We start from the raw sequence: 13,610 nt of genomic DNA, 5'->3' as shown, positions 1-13,610 counted from the left end.
TGACCTTCCAAATGGCATGTGTCATGACTACTAGTGTTAGGAATAACTGGTGGAACAGATATCTATTTAGTACACACACTAGAAGAAAATATACATTAAAATAACCAGGAAAGTTGCAATGAAAAACCGTATATGATAAGGCTGACAGATCCAGTACCATTCAGTGAATAAAATTCATATGGTTGATTAAATTAATTTTTCTGCGCTTAAACATATTGTACTGTAGCTCCTTATTATGTTAGCAAGAAAGGTAATCAATAAGATGAGTGATTGTTCTTGTTTTTTTTTTTTATAAATATGATACTGTGGAAATAACTGCAATGATCTACACTGCTTAAAATAGTTGCATAGTAGTAAAGGAAAAAAATATCAAGTATTTCTAATGTCTGGTGTGAAAGCTTGCCAGTAAGAGTCTGTTTGTCATCTTGTGTAAGTTTTCAGACCTACATTTGTGCTTGCTGAGGATCTGGCCTTTGAATACAATTATTTAATTTCAGATTTGGTCAAATACCTTTTAAATTTATGATTAGTTACTTTTTCAGATAAAGCAACTCAGACTTTCTTGAGTCTAGATTATTAATTGAGTCTAGATTATTAATTGCATGCACATTAATGGTCTGATGGGAGAGTGAGTTACATTATGTAAATACTGACACAATACTAGATGCAGAAGTATGCTTTCTTGGCTAAAAAATAGTTTTGTGCTTCAGATTCTAAAAGGAGGCCAATTAGTCTGTTCTCTAACATGTAAATCTACATTAGAGCTTTTTATGTGATAAATCAGAAACAGTTATGGATGCTCTTTGTGGCTAAGCACGTAAGTGGCAAAAGTTAGCATAAAGAAGATCAATGTGGCATACACATCCTTCTTTTCTATGTTATTAGATGATGGGAATTAATGGCATTTACTGTGAGCAGTAGCTCTGGTCTAGCACTAAGAGTTACAGAATCAGTCTAATGGATTTTTTATCAAAACTTGCACACTGACAGAGCTGTTTCTATGGGCAGAGTTTTGCTCTCTGAACAGATTATCACAAAGATTTAGACAAATTCAAAGACCTCCTTTCCTTTTCTTTAGCCCGTCTCTCTGGTGAACTTTCACAAACAGCTGTGTTATGTGGGGTAATTTTCTTCTCCATCACAGACATTTTTTAATACAATTTTTAAACTTAATTCTTAATGTATTTGTTAAAAATTTAAGAAAATCTTTTATCAATATTCCCTGTGCCTAAGTGATTAGTTCCTGCGTCTTGTAAATCAGTTCCACCTGGAGCAGCAAAATTCTGTATGAGAATGATCTATACCTAAATGTTCCCTTATGGCACAGGCTCCGGGTCCTTTCTATCTTTCTTTTAACACCTTTCATAATTGAAAACCATAGAGTTTCAATATTTCTAATGTAAAAGTCTTTATTCATCATCACTTTTAAGCTCTAACAGAAAATGTCACTGGAACCAGACATAATTTGCCTTGGTTCACCTGTCCTGTTTCAAACCAGATACCTCATTTCAATTTCTTGCATCATTTACTTTAACACTGAAAGATTTACTCATCTCATTATGTCTCACAAAATAACTTTGCAAAGGAAAAATATAACCATAAGAGGCCCAAAACCTCAGGTTTGGGGTCCATAAGGAACCAACATGTAGAGTACTATGGGATATATATGAAAACCTTCCCCTCAGAAGTGATTCACTCTTCTTTTAGGAGTATTTGCAGATGCAAATTATCTTTAGATTCAGGTTAGAATTCAGTGTTGCTGTATCTAAAATATTTCCTGCTACTTCTCCCTATGAGCTGTAAGCGTTTACCGTGCTGTAAAAATAAGTTAAAAACAACTTTTCAGTCTGATGTCTGGATATTTTCTAAGGCACTTAACCCAATTAAGAAAGACCTTTTGAATTACAATATCTTCCTTTTTTTTTGTCTAAATTTAATTGTATCTGAGGCAGATTGTGATTTGTGCAGCTGGATGTATTTATCTTAAGCTTAATGGGAACACAGCTGATGAGGAAATAATATGCCATAAAAACTGACCTAAAGAGTTTTTTGCTGTTTCCACAAGGATGCAGGTAGAGTGGCTGAGAAGTTCTCCACAGTTAGCTCACCAGCTGAAGGAAATTTTCAAATATTGCCTTAGTGCTTAAAATTTATCTCACATTAGCTTTCTCTTAAAAAGTCTATTACAAATCTGAATAATTGAAGTGCCATCTGCTTGAGGGATTTAAACTTATGATATAGCACAGGCGGTTAATATGGATTAAAATACTGTCAAAGCTGTATGTTAACAAAAGAGGTTGAGACTGTTTTCCTGGGAGAACAAAGACTCTTAGTAATCTATCTTAATATTCTATTTATATAAAATTTGTAAGTTTAAGCATACAAGATTAATAGAGGTTGATTTGACTGCCCTCCTTACTTCCTGTGCCCTCCACAACATTATAAAGGTGGCAGATTGCTAATCAAGAATCCTTGACACTTCATTCAAACTCAGAGGTTAGTTTCTTAGAAATGATAATTACCTGTAATTCCAGCCATGATCTCTTTGGCTATGAGTCACAGTTAAACTATTCATCTTTTGCACACATCTTCCTTACAAAATGAGACCATAGTTATAAATAGCATTTCATTACTCAGAGAAATGTTTCCTCTTTCATAGCTTTAGCTCCAATACTGCATCAGTAGATTTAATGAAACTACAGATGGCAATAGTTCACAGTGGCACTAAATAGGACATTAGTCTGTTTTCTTTGGTTTTTCATTGTATTTTTATATGCTGTAATGAAGTGTTATATTTCACTTCCAGCTCAACCTTATAGATTCAGATCATATCCACTGAACATATTTATTTTCTGAGCCTTTACAAGGATCTTGTATTATTATAATATCATACTTCTTAAAGAGCTGCTAACTATTCTGAACCAGCATCATGCTGCTGTTTTGTAAACTCTGGTATTCAAACAACCCCTAACTGGATAAGCAGTTAGAGCATCTGCTATGTCTGAATCATTGCAAAAGTGAATACATAAATTACCCATATTTCTTTCGTTGTCTTTGGTCACTTCATGGAAGAAGGTGCTGGTTGTTTGTCAGGCACAAGAAAATTGGCATCTGCCCTATACCACATCTATAGGTGTACTTCAGGTCTGGCTAAGATGGAGTTATTCTTCCTTATAGCAGCCCTAATGGTGCTGTGCTTTGGATTGTGACTACAACTGTGTTGCTAATATATCCATGTTTCAGCTATTGCTGATCAGTGTCTGCATGGTGCCGGGCTTTTAATTCTTGGTTTTTTTTGTTTCTTCTTCCCACTAAAGGAATATTCTGTACTATATGATGTGCTCAGCAATAAAAGCAGGGGGAAAGAAGAAGAATGGGTGGGGATATTTGTGGTTATGGGGCTTCTCTTCCCAAATAACCATGATGTATGCTGAAGCCATGTTTTCTGGGAGGTGGCTGGACATCTGTCCGCTGATGGGAAACAGTGAATGAGTTGTTTTATTCGCTTTTTGTGCATTCACAGCTTTGCTTCACCTATTAATCTGTCTTCATCTTGAACCACTAATTTTGATACTTGTTTTTCTAATTCTCTTCCCCATCACCCTGTGGGGGAGTGAGCAAGAGACTGGATAGCAGTGTGGCTGCTGGCTGTCAACCCAACATAGCAGTATTTGTTGGTGTCATTTGCCTTTTAAATATGTTAAATTAACAAATAGCCTAAATCTTGTACAGACTGGGTATTTTGGGACTGGGCCCTGAAAACTTGTATTTGCCCTTAAAGTTGTGATTGTTCTGCTGACTAGATGGATGAACTAGATGAATTTTCTAACCCAGAATAACATTACCATTTAGTTTTTCTCCCTTGTTATGTTATTCATTTATATTAGTCTTTCTCTATTATTTTTCATTGTTTCTTGCGTTTCTCTAGATTCTGAGTCACTGGTTGGTTTCTTCTTTCTCATGTTCCTCCCTGCCATAGTCTAAACAAATGTGGATCAAATATCCCTTAAACTTAAGTATTTCCCTTTATTTTGTGCAATTTTATATTAAGCTAAAAGAGTTTGTTCATCGGTGCAGGACAACAGAGTTTAAGAAACATTAATGCCTGAAAATGACACATGAAGAATGCTTCTATCCACAGTTGTTCAAAAGGATTGTACCTTTTGGCAGTCTCATCTCTAATCTTCTATTTTTCCATCTGTTACATAGTCCTGAAAACTCTGTTTCTTAACACTTCAAGGACTACAATGAATGCACAGAGTACATTGTAATAATTATACTTTTGCACCAAAGGTTTGTTCTTTTTTCACTGTAACACAGATCTATGCATGAGCAGGACAGAAAACATGCAACTGAGTTATGTTAAGCCATGCAAAGCTTTATTCACGAGCCATTAATTATTAGTGTATTAGATTTTCAGAAATATAGACCGTAAAATATAAACTGATCTAGAAACTGATAAAAACTGCTGCAGTATCAAGAAAGTAATAAATATTGTTACTTTAGATTTCATTTCCATTGATTATGTGCAATTGGATGCGTGCAATAAGGACATTTACTTGATTTCAGTAAGTGCTCTTTCACAATGATCATAAATTAAAATACTGTTATCATTAAAATGAAGTTTTTCTTTTTTTTTACAGAAAACCAAACTGTCATCTTCGAAACTGTGCAATAGTTAAAGCCCTCCAAAAGTGACATTAGGCCATGGCTTAATGTATTTACTAAAAACCTTGAAGCTCTGGTGAAAAGGGAAAGGATAAAATTTATTTAAATTGGTTTAAACCTAAGAGGATTTTTAGGGCCTATGAAAGTACCTCGCAAACCCAGTCAATAGACAGAGGAAAGGAAAATTCATGCAGATTAGATACACATTTGAAGTAAAAACTTTTAGCTGCAACTAACCAGGAAAGGACACGCTCATCAGTACGAGTGGTTCCATGAATACATTTGCTTTAAGCATGGCAAATATATTCTCCCTCACCTCTTTATTTTCACTCTTGACTTCATAAGAATCACTGTCACTAAACCAGAAAGATTTTCATCTTTCAGCTCCCACAAAAGTAGAGTAAGAAGCAGAAAAGCATTTAATTTCAATAGGAATTGTTCTTAGACACCTGCCAAAATTCACTGAAAGATCTGGACACTAGAAGATATTCAGAATCTAAGGACAAATAGGCAGAGGTCACAGGAAAGAGCTTCTGTTTCTATTTAGACTGTAGAAACTGTTTTAAGGTGAAGAATTGAAAAAAAAAATTAACAATATTGATGGGCAAATAATAATTACATAATATTTATTAGATGAAAAACTTTACACCAGGGTGAAGTAATTTAACACTGATTCTAGCTGCTCTCCTGGGTTAATGTGGTTGGTTACTCTAATACCATGCATTTCCTTCTTCTTGGTGATCTCTGCTTGCACAGGTTATTGTGACTCCTATTTCACAACAGAAGAAACTCCCTTCTTATTCATGTAGTACATTCTACTATACACTCTTGATGCTTGTTTGCCTCTATTACGAATCAAACAACAGTGATAATAAATGGGGACAAATACACTGCTCCGAAGAATTAAGATACCATGTTTCTACATTTCAGCCTTTGGGATATTTCTAAGGACATTGATTTAGCCAATTAACTAAGTTCTCTTTTCTCTTCAGGCTTCTTTGTCCCTGACATTTTTCCATCTCTTTCCAAGAATTTTCCATTTGCTTTCATTGCAGCAGATGTTTGTCTTCTGCCCTTTAGTCTGTGGGCTGAGGCTAGAAGATGTGTATACTTTTGGAGGCAGCAGCTTGACTTCCTTCTCCCAGGATGACGCAAGTAGCAACAGTTTAATTTTTTTGTCTAACAGACTTTAGATGACAACAGGAAACTACAAAATTAAATCTCATACATATACTTAAGTTATTTTATGGAATTGAATTTTTAAAAGGCAAATATATGTCCATGTACCCTTATATGTGCACTCACAAATTCTGCTATAGACAACCATACAAACACATGCACATGCACTCTTTGTATTTAATAAAAATAGTGAATATAGGATTAATTAAAAAAAAAAACCTGTTCAGCCTATATAATCTATGTCCTGTACTAATATGAGGATGAGGAAGAAATATACCAATTCTGTTGATTAATTGATTTTTATTTGGGCGGTTGAGGGAAGGGGTGAGACTCATGTTTTAGGCAGACTATGAAATATTTTTTTTTCTGATTGTCCCTCAGGCACTGCAAATTTTCTTGTAAGATGCCCTTCTCCATAATGTTTTCAGTATATCTCATTTTCCAAGGACTATCTAACTTTCACATGTATTAGCTGAATATGTGTGTGTAAAATGTCTGTGAAACTGACAGCAGGATAATGGCTATGAGCAGTGTGCAGTGTAGAGAAAACTATCCATGGAGCATTAAAGACATGTTTGGTGTCACATCGTATATTCTGACAACCACAGAGTTATCTAGACTTAGTACCCTGTACTAGTCTTTTTCTTCTAAGTGCTTGTATAACTGTTCTGGAGTGAGTTTGTGGTTACAGCTATTGGTGCTGTCTTTGATGGTGCATTTCATATATTAATCAACATCTGTGCAAAGATGTTTTTTAAATGCCTTTGAAGACTAGTCTTTTCTCAGCTTCATGCCTTCCTGCTTTAGATCCTGCATTATGTCACTGAAGAGCCAATTGGCACCAGCTTTCCTCTGGACTGCCTCTTTTTTTGTTAATCTTAAATTTATTGGGTGGAAATTGGCCTAACTTCTTAATCTATCCACTTGATAGTAATACCTCAATTTTCTCTCTTTTACGGTTTCTTCCACATTCCAAAACATACTTCATGAAAGTCTAAGACTTGGTCTAAATGTTAAGAACATATGCTTCAAAATATTTTGTTTCATTTCCCTTATCTACTGGTTAAAGTGTTTGACTGAATTTGATAGACCCCATCATATTAGAACCTTGGTGCTGAAGTACTGCAAAAGCACAGATAATGTTTTTGGACCACCTCAGAGCACCATATAATTTTTTGTTTGTTATTTTATTTTATTTTATTTTATTTTATTTTATTTTATTTTATTTTATTTATTTTATTTTATTTTATTTTTTGTTTTATTTGAAGATATAGTCAAATCTCTTCTTAAAATGAAACATAAATTAGCATTTTTCTTGTAACCAAGTAACCTCCAAGATAAGGCACATGCTGTGTTTCCGATTTATATCCTCTGTTTGCACTTTATTTCTCTGTACAGCACATTTCATTACATATCTCTTCCTGTCACTTATTGCTCCTTGCTCTTCATACTCTTTACCTTTTATATTGTTACTCTGCTTTTCATCATTTTTCCTGTTCATATATTTTTATTCTCTTGTTTTCCATTCTTCATTTCCTTTCATACATTTCTATTTTATTTTCTATTTTTAAATATATTTAACACCTCTTTTGTTCTCACCATCTAATTTTCCTTATTGCCACTGTAAATCAGTCTAAACAGCTCACATTAATTTTCTGTCAATCATGTAATATGTACCAGGAATACCTTTCTACTTTCTTCACATATTCTGTTAAATTCTTTCACATTCTGGGGAGGGGAGAGGCAGTTGTCCAGCAAGACTACTGATATTTCAATGTTAGTTTAGCATATGAGAATCAGTTGATCAATTTTATTCAGCTTTTTCTATGTGTCAATGTAGGTGAACATTATTTTTACCAATTCATTTTCAGGTTTAGGAAGGTAGTAATAATGGTCAAGAGAAAACAATCTTCCACAGTCATAATTGATTAAGAATATTGGTGACATTGATATGTATTTTCCTACAATGATCTACAGAAAAGATTGAAAGCTGCAAGGAGAGAGAAAGAAATGTAGTTGTTCTTCATTTCCAGAAGCTCTTCATAAGTAGACATCATTACATAAATGTTGCAGGAGTTTTGGGGGTACTTGCCCATATCTCAGATACAAAAGGAAAACAGACAGACAAGCCCTCCTCCCCAAAGCGCCACCAAAAAACAGTGCTTCATTTCTGTCTGAGCTGAGAAAAAGTTCTCTCCTGACTGCAGATTTGTAGATCATTTCATCACTGAATGTTAATGACTGTGGAGCAGTTTTTGATAGCTTACTTAACCTCTCAAAATTCATGTAAATAGAATCCAGAGCAAACAGGGATATAAGTAAATTTCTCATTTCTTCAGTTAAATAAATATGAGTTACAAAAAAATGAGAGTATAATATTCACCTGGAATTACTTCTCAATCGCTAATGAAAACCAAATTTTCTATATCAGAACCTGGTCTTAGTTTTGCAAGGAGACAAATGCAATTTTTTAACAGCTACTTGAATTGTGAGTTTCAGTTATGATTAGGTAACTTGGTTTTTTTGCTTGCACTGTAAAAGACTTTTATTTTTTTTTATTAAGAATCCTTCGTTTATAACTTTAAAAATGTATGAAACCTATAAATATGTGGCAAGTGGCACTAAAAGTCCTTGAGGAATATATATTAAGTTGGACTTAATACTAGAGTGGCTTTATTCTTGTTTAGATTTGTACAGGCTGCAGCTGCAAAGTGTTCCTTCGCAATGAACTTTTAAGTGTCTCCAAAGGTCAAGAGCAATCTTGCTTCTAAATGGAAGGAAAGAGAATGACATTTCTTTGATTGTAACTTCAAAAATTTATTTATTTAGTTCTACTTTTTATAAAATGTGTTGACATAGTATTTGTGTACTGAGCTCTTATAATTTGAAATCACCGCAAAGGTTTCCTGCCCTTGACTCCTTTGTAGCAGTGCTGTATGGTATTCCTTATACTTCCCCTTATTTTCCACATAAAATGACAGCTGTGCCATGCTGCATCAGGATGAAGGTACAGAAGTGGGAAAACTTAACTTTATTTCTGCTTATTTCTCATGCAGTCACAAGCACACTTCCTGATGAATAGGGGAAAGATCTGACACTGACCTGTAGTCTTAATCTTCAACTCACGAAATATTGCAAGTGTTGAATTACAAAACCAGGAAAGTCCACCATCTATACACAGTAGTTAATTTGTATTAAATTAATAATTTGCCATCTAAAATGAAATAAATAAAAAAAACCACCGCAGAGAAGGATAGACACCTTAAGATTGGCTTTAGCTTAATGGTTAGGCTGATCATGAATATGAGCAGCCTAGATTCATGCTTGCCTGAACAGAGGGATTTTTCATGATTTGGATGTGAATAGTGAAAGAACAGGGTGCAGTAGTTGCAATTTTTGCATGTTTTAACATGCAAAGGAAATTGAGATTAAACATAAGAAAAAAATACTTCACAGTGAGAGTGGTTAAGCACTGAGACAGCTTGCCCAGAGAGACTGCAGAATCTTCATCGCTGGAGGTTTACAGAGCTTGACTGGATGAAGTCCTGAGCAAAATTTTAAGATAGTTCTATTAAGCAGATCCTTAAACTAGAATATCCTGAGGGATGTCTACCAGCCTAAACTATTCTATGAGAACCAGAACCTTTGCAGATACTATGGGAAATCCAAGTCCAAATTCATGCTCTATCCAAGTTAAAGGAGAGATCTGAAACAGGGGATTTCATGTCCCATTGAATATCAAGTCCACAATGCACTAAGGTCAATTTCTTTGTTTCTTGACCCCTACATGATCCAAGTTACCATCAGTTGAACTGCTGAAACAGAAAGGTTGTTGAAGACAATCCTTAATTAACCTCTTTCTGCATTTAATGTCTAATTATCTGAATCTACTTTCCAGTCAGTTGTTTTCTGAAGATTCTTCCTTGAGATAGTTAATTTTCTTGCTCTACCAATAATGTCACAGCACCAAAGATGATGCAATAAATGCCACCCTGGGTCCAACTCCAGCTGATATCCAGTAGCTCCCAACCTTCCTTGGAAGTGCCTTGTGGTTCAGGTTTGGTATGTCAGGTTCTTATTTCTCAGAAGTCATTTATATTTTTTCAATACCACCCATCCCACCCCCTGCTTTTATTGCTTGTTTTCACTTACAGCTTTGCCTCGGGGGATTTAAAGGAAACATAAGTGAGTTTCTTTAATTTTCCGTCTCTGGTCCTGGTGACTTTGTTCCAACTTACAAAGGAGGAGAACTGGTGTCCTTTTGTACAATAAAAAATATCATTCTTCATTCTTATTTCATGTTGTGTGATGTGCCTGGCTGTGATGTTGAGGGCAGCATCATGCTTTTTATTTCCTAGCATTGAGGTTGCTTGAAGAATCAGAGGCAGAGTTCCAGCTTGCTTTATTAATATGAGGGACTACTACTGTTAACTTTCACTGTGAAGGTAATTGGCTGCAAAGTAGGCAGAGGTAAATGCATCTTTCCAGATGGTATAAGCAGGCAGAATGTCTTTGCCTGGACTCCTAAATGTCTGGACCAAGCCCAGCTCTACTCTGTAAGTAAGTACTCCATTTCATATACCCCACTTTTCATCAGGGCTCATTGACAAAGGCACAGGTCACCCAAATGCTTTCTCACAGCATCAGGGCCACAGCTGAGCTGCAGCTAACCAGCTCCCCTAGTACATAGCACAATCATATGTCTGTCTGTGAGCAGCCGTGTCACCACTTTCCCTCAGTGCGCAGGTACATGGAGTGCTAAAGCACAGGCAACAGGCTGATTTCCCAGAAGAGGTAAGGGTGCCTTTCTTTCCAGAGTAAGGACAGATGAAGATCTCAGTAACCTAAGTAATCAACTCTTTATCTTTCCTCTAGAAGAAATGACGTGTTACCAATAGATTATGCCGGACATGATCTAGATGATCATACTGCATCACTGTCACCCTTATTAGTATGGATACCGGTATTATTTGAAGAAGTACAAGAACCTGTGAGAAAATGTCAGTCTAGTCATAGGTGCAGAAATAGGAAGTCAAATAATTTATCATTCCTCTGCCTTGTGAGACTGCCTTCTCTTCAAGCTGTTGGTTGAAGAGTCAGCAGGTGGGGACGAAAAAAACAAGATTGCCTGCTTTTCCTTATGCAGATTTATGTCTGATCACTGCAAACAAGTCTGTATATAAAATGGATATGCTCTTTAATTAGACTGTTGTAAAATAAGCAATTACAGCTACTAAGAGCACTTTTATGTCTGAATATAGAAATGATTTCAGGATTGTCAGTGAAACTTCATAAGGGAGTAAGCTGATTTCCAAATTCTAAATCTATGTGTTTGTTTTTTCATAATCAAGATGCTTTCAAAGCTATATACTTTATACAAATTTTCTTATTACAATCATCTGAGCAATATGTTACAAAATACATTATGTTAGCTGATGATTTTGCTTTCTCTTTAGTTTTAGGCTTTTAAAAATCATTAATAATTCCAAAGCAGCAACAAAATCAAAGCAACATTTTCTTAGTCTTTCATAAATAAACTGATTTAGTAATTTGCTTTCAGTACATGGCCCACTGAATTGCATGCTATGCCAGAGATAACATCAAAATTATAAGAAAAATTTGCTCATACTACATGCAGCCATGTAGTTGACTTGCTTTCGACAAGCAAGTAAAAAATATTACCTATGTCTGTTTATGATTCAGTAGCAAACAGTTAACCTTTGTTGTGTGAAATTTAAGTGGCTGTGTTTCTAGTGCTTCATCTTCAGCTGTTACCTAGATATCATAACAAAAATAGATGTTTTGCACATAAGAAAGTATCTGCTATAAGCCAAGAAGAAAATTGACTTGTTCTACAAAAAGCAACTAGGTAAATGAGCCTTTTCTCTTTACTATTGTTTCCTATCTGTTTTCTCCCTTTTCTTCTTTCCTTCCAAATCATCATATGAAAGCCTGTGCAGAAAATGAAAGCAGAGCTAAAGACAGTAGCAGATTTTGTAGTTAGCCCCTTGTTGAGGTGTGAGGAAAGGAACACGCCTCAGGAAGACTTCTGGGTTTTCCTCTGACATACAGTACTAGGGTTTGCTGTGTCACTGTTGTGTTGCCTCTACAATGGTGTTGCAGACACAAGCAAGCCTAACTGCAACACAGGATGCTAAGAAGCTTCTAATACTCCTGTAGCATTGCAGTTATGCCTGAATGTAGTACTTCATGAATTTGGCTATGTCACTTAATAAGAGAGGCCAGTACAAAAGTTAACATTGAATTTCTATGCTGCATGATCCACATCAAATATAGTCAGTGTTTCATTAATCAGAGATTGAGATAGTCAAAAAACAGGAAAATCGCAAAATGGAAACACTTGAAATGCAAAGAAGACTGTGGTGTGGCACTGCAGCTTGGGTTCATTTTGCTTCAGCTTTTTGCTAGCTCCCTTGGTGCAATCAGGGACTGCTGCATGCGTCCGCTCAAAAGGTCTTTATTGTGCCCAGTGCTTCAGATTTGCGGAGCTTTTCAGGTTTGCTAATGTGCATGAGAACTGAGTTGGCTTCTGTTCTTTACGTACAGCTGCTCTGGACTAAGAGTGCAGTGAAATATAATGCAGAAGCATCTGAGTAAGGACTAATAAATCCTATGGCACCCAAGCTAACTGCATACCACCACTTGTGTCTCTGCATCATGTTTTTCTATACATTCATTTCATGGAGCTTGGGATAACAAATTTACAGTGAACACGACCAACCTGTCTCTTTGGGCTTGATTTGCTCAGGTTCTGCACAATGCAGGAGTGATTAACCTTTTTCTGTTCATGAGGTGGCCTGGAAACAGCAGAGTGCATTTATTGCACCACACCTGCCCTAAGAGGCCCAGCTGATCTGACCTGGCTCTGAACTGAATCTTCATATCCAGGGCATGATTAATCCACCTGGATTTGATTATAAACATTTAATCCCCCGTGGATAAACCACAGCTGATGTGGACTGACTAAGCTCTTACTGCATAAGAAATATCATCATTCATTGACTCTAACAGCAGCTTGTGTGATCTAAAATGGAATAGCCTGTTTTACAAGAAAAATAAACAACTAGAAAAATAAAATGGTATTGGGTTTTTATCTCAACCAAGGATTACAGTTGGAAGGATTTTAAAAAGTGGATTTTAAAAGATTAATTTAAAATAATCTCTACAGTTCAATGGGATTTTAAAATGTATTAATTTATTTTAAAATATATTTGAAGTGATTTAAGAAAGTATTTTTTTCTTTTCATATTGCATAAAATATAATAAAAAATTACATAAAATATAAAAATTACATAAAATATAAAAATTACATAAAATATAATAAATAAAACCTCATATTCTGTTTTGTATTATACCATTGGCCTAACGTTAGTTGATAGGCCTATAAGTGCTTTGATTAATATTGATTCATAATGCTGTGTCATCTTCAGTCCTATACCTAGGTATCCATGAATTATGAGGAAACCCCCTAAAATACCAGATTATGACTTGAGCTTTGGTGTTTTCTATCTGATCGAAATCCATCCTTCAAATGCTGGTTTTATACCATTTTTTACACAGAAAGAACTCAACAAGAAATCCTTTAAAATAATTAAAAAGTGGAGGAAAGGGCATCTCTATTGTTTCAGTATTCCTGCTGTTACTTAAGAAAAAATAGTGAAAATGTAGTGAACAAAGGTGTACTTATGGTGTTATTTGGCGATTACCCTCCTTGTAAGGTTAGTAGTATTCAAAAAATGCAC

This window comes from Pezoporus occidentalis, unplaced genomic scaffold (assembly GCF_034315485.1).
Source record: "Pezoporus occidentalis ecotype Australia unplaced genomic scaffold, CSIRO_AGI_Poc_V1 ctg1, whole genome shotgun sequence".
NCBI classification, from domain to species: domain Eukaryota; kingdom Metazoa; phylum Chordata; class Aves; order Psittaciformes; family Psittacidae; genus Pezoporus; species Pezoporus occidentalis.
The sequence above is the reverse complement of the archived record's forward strand: the minus strand, read 5'-3'. Positions refer to the sequence as shown.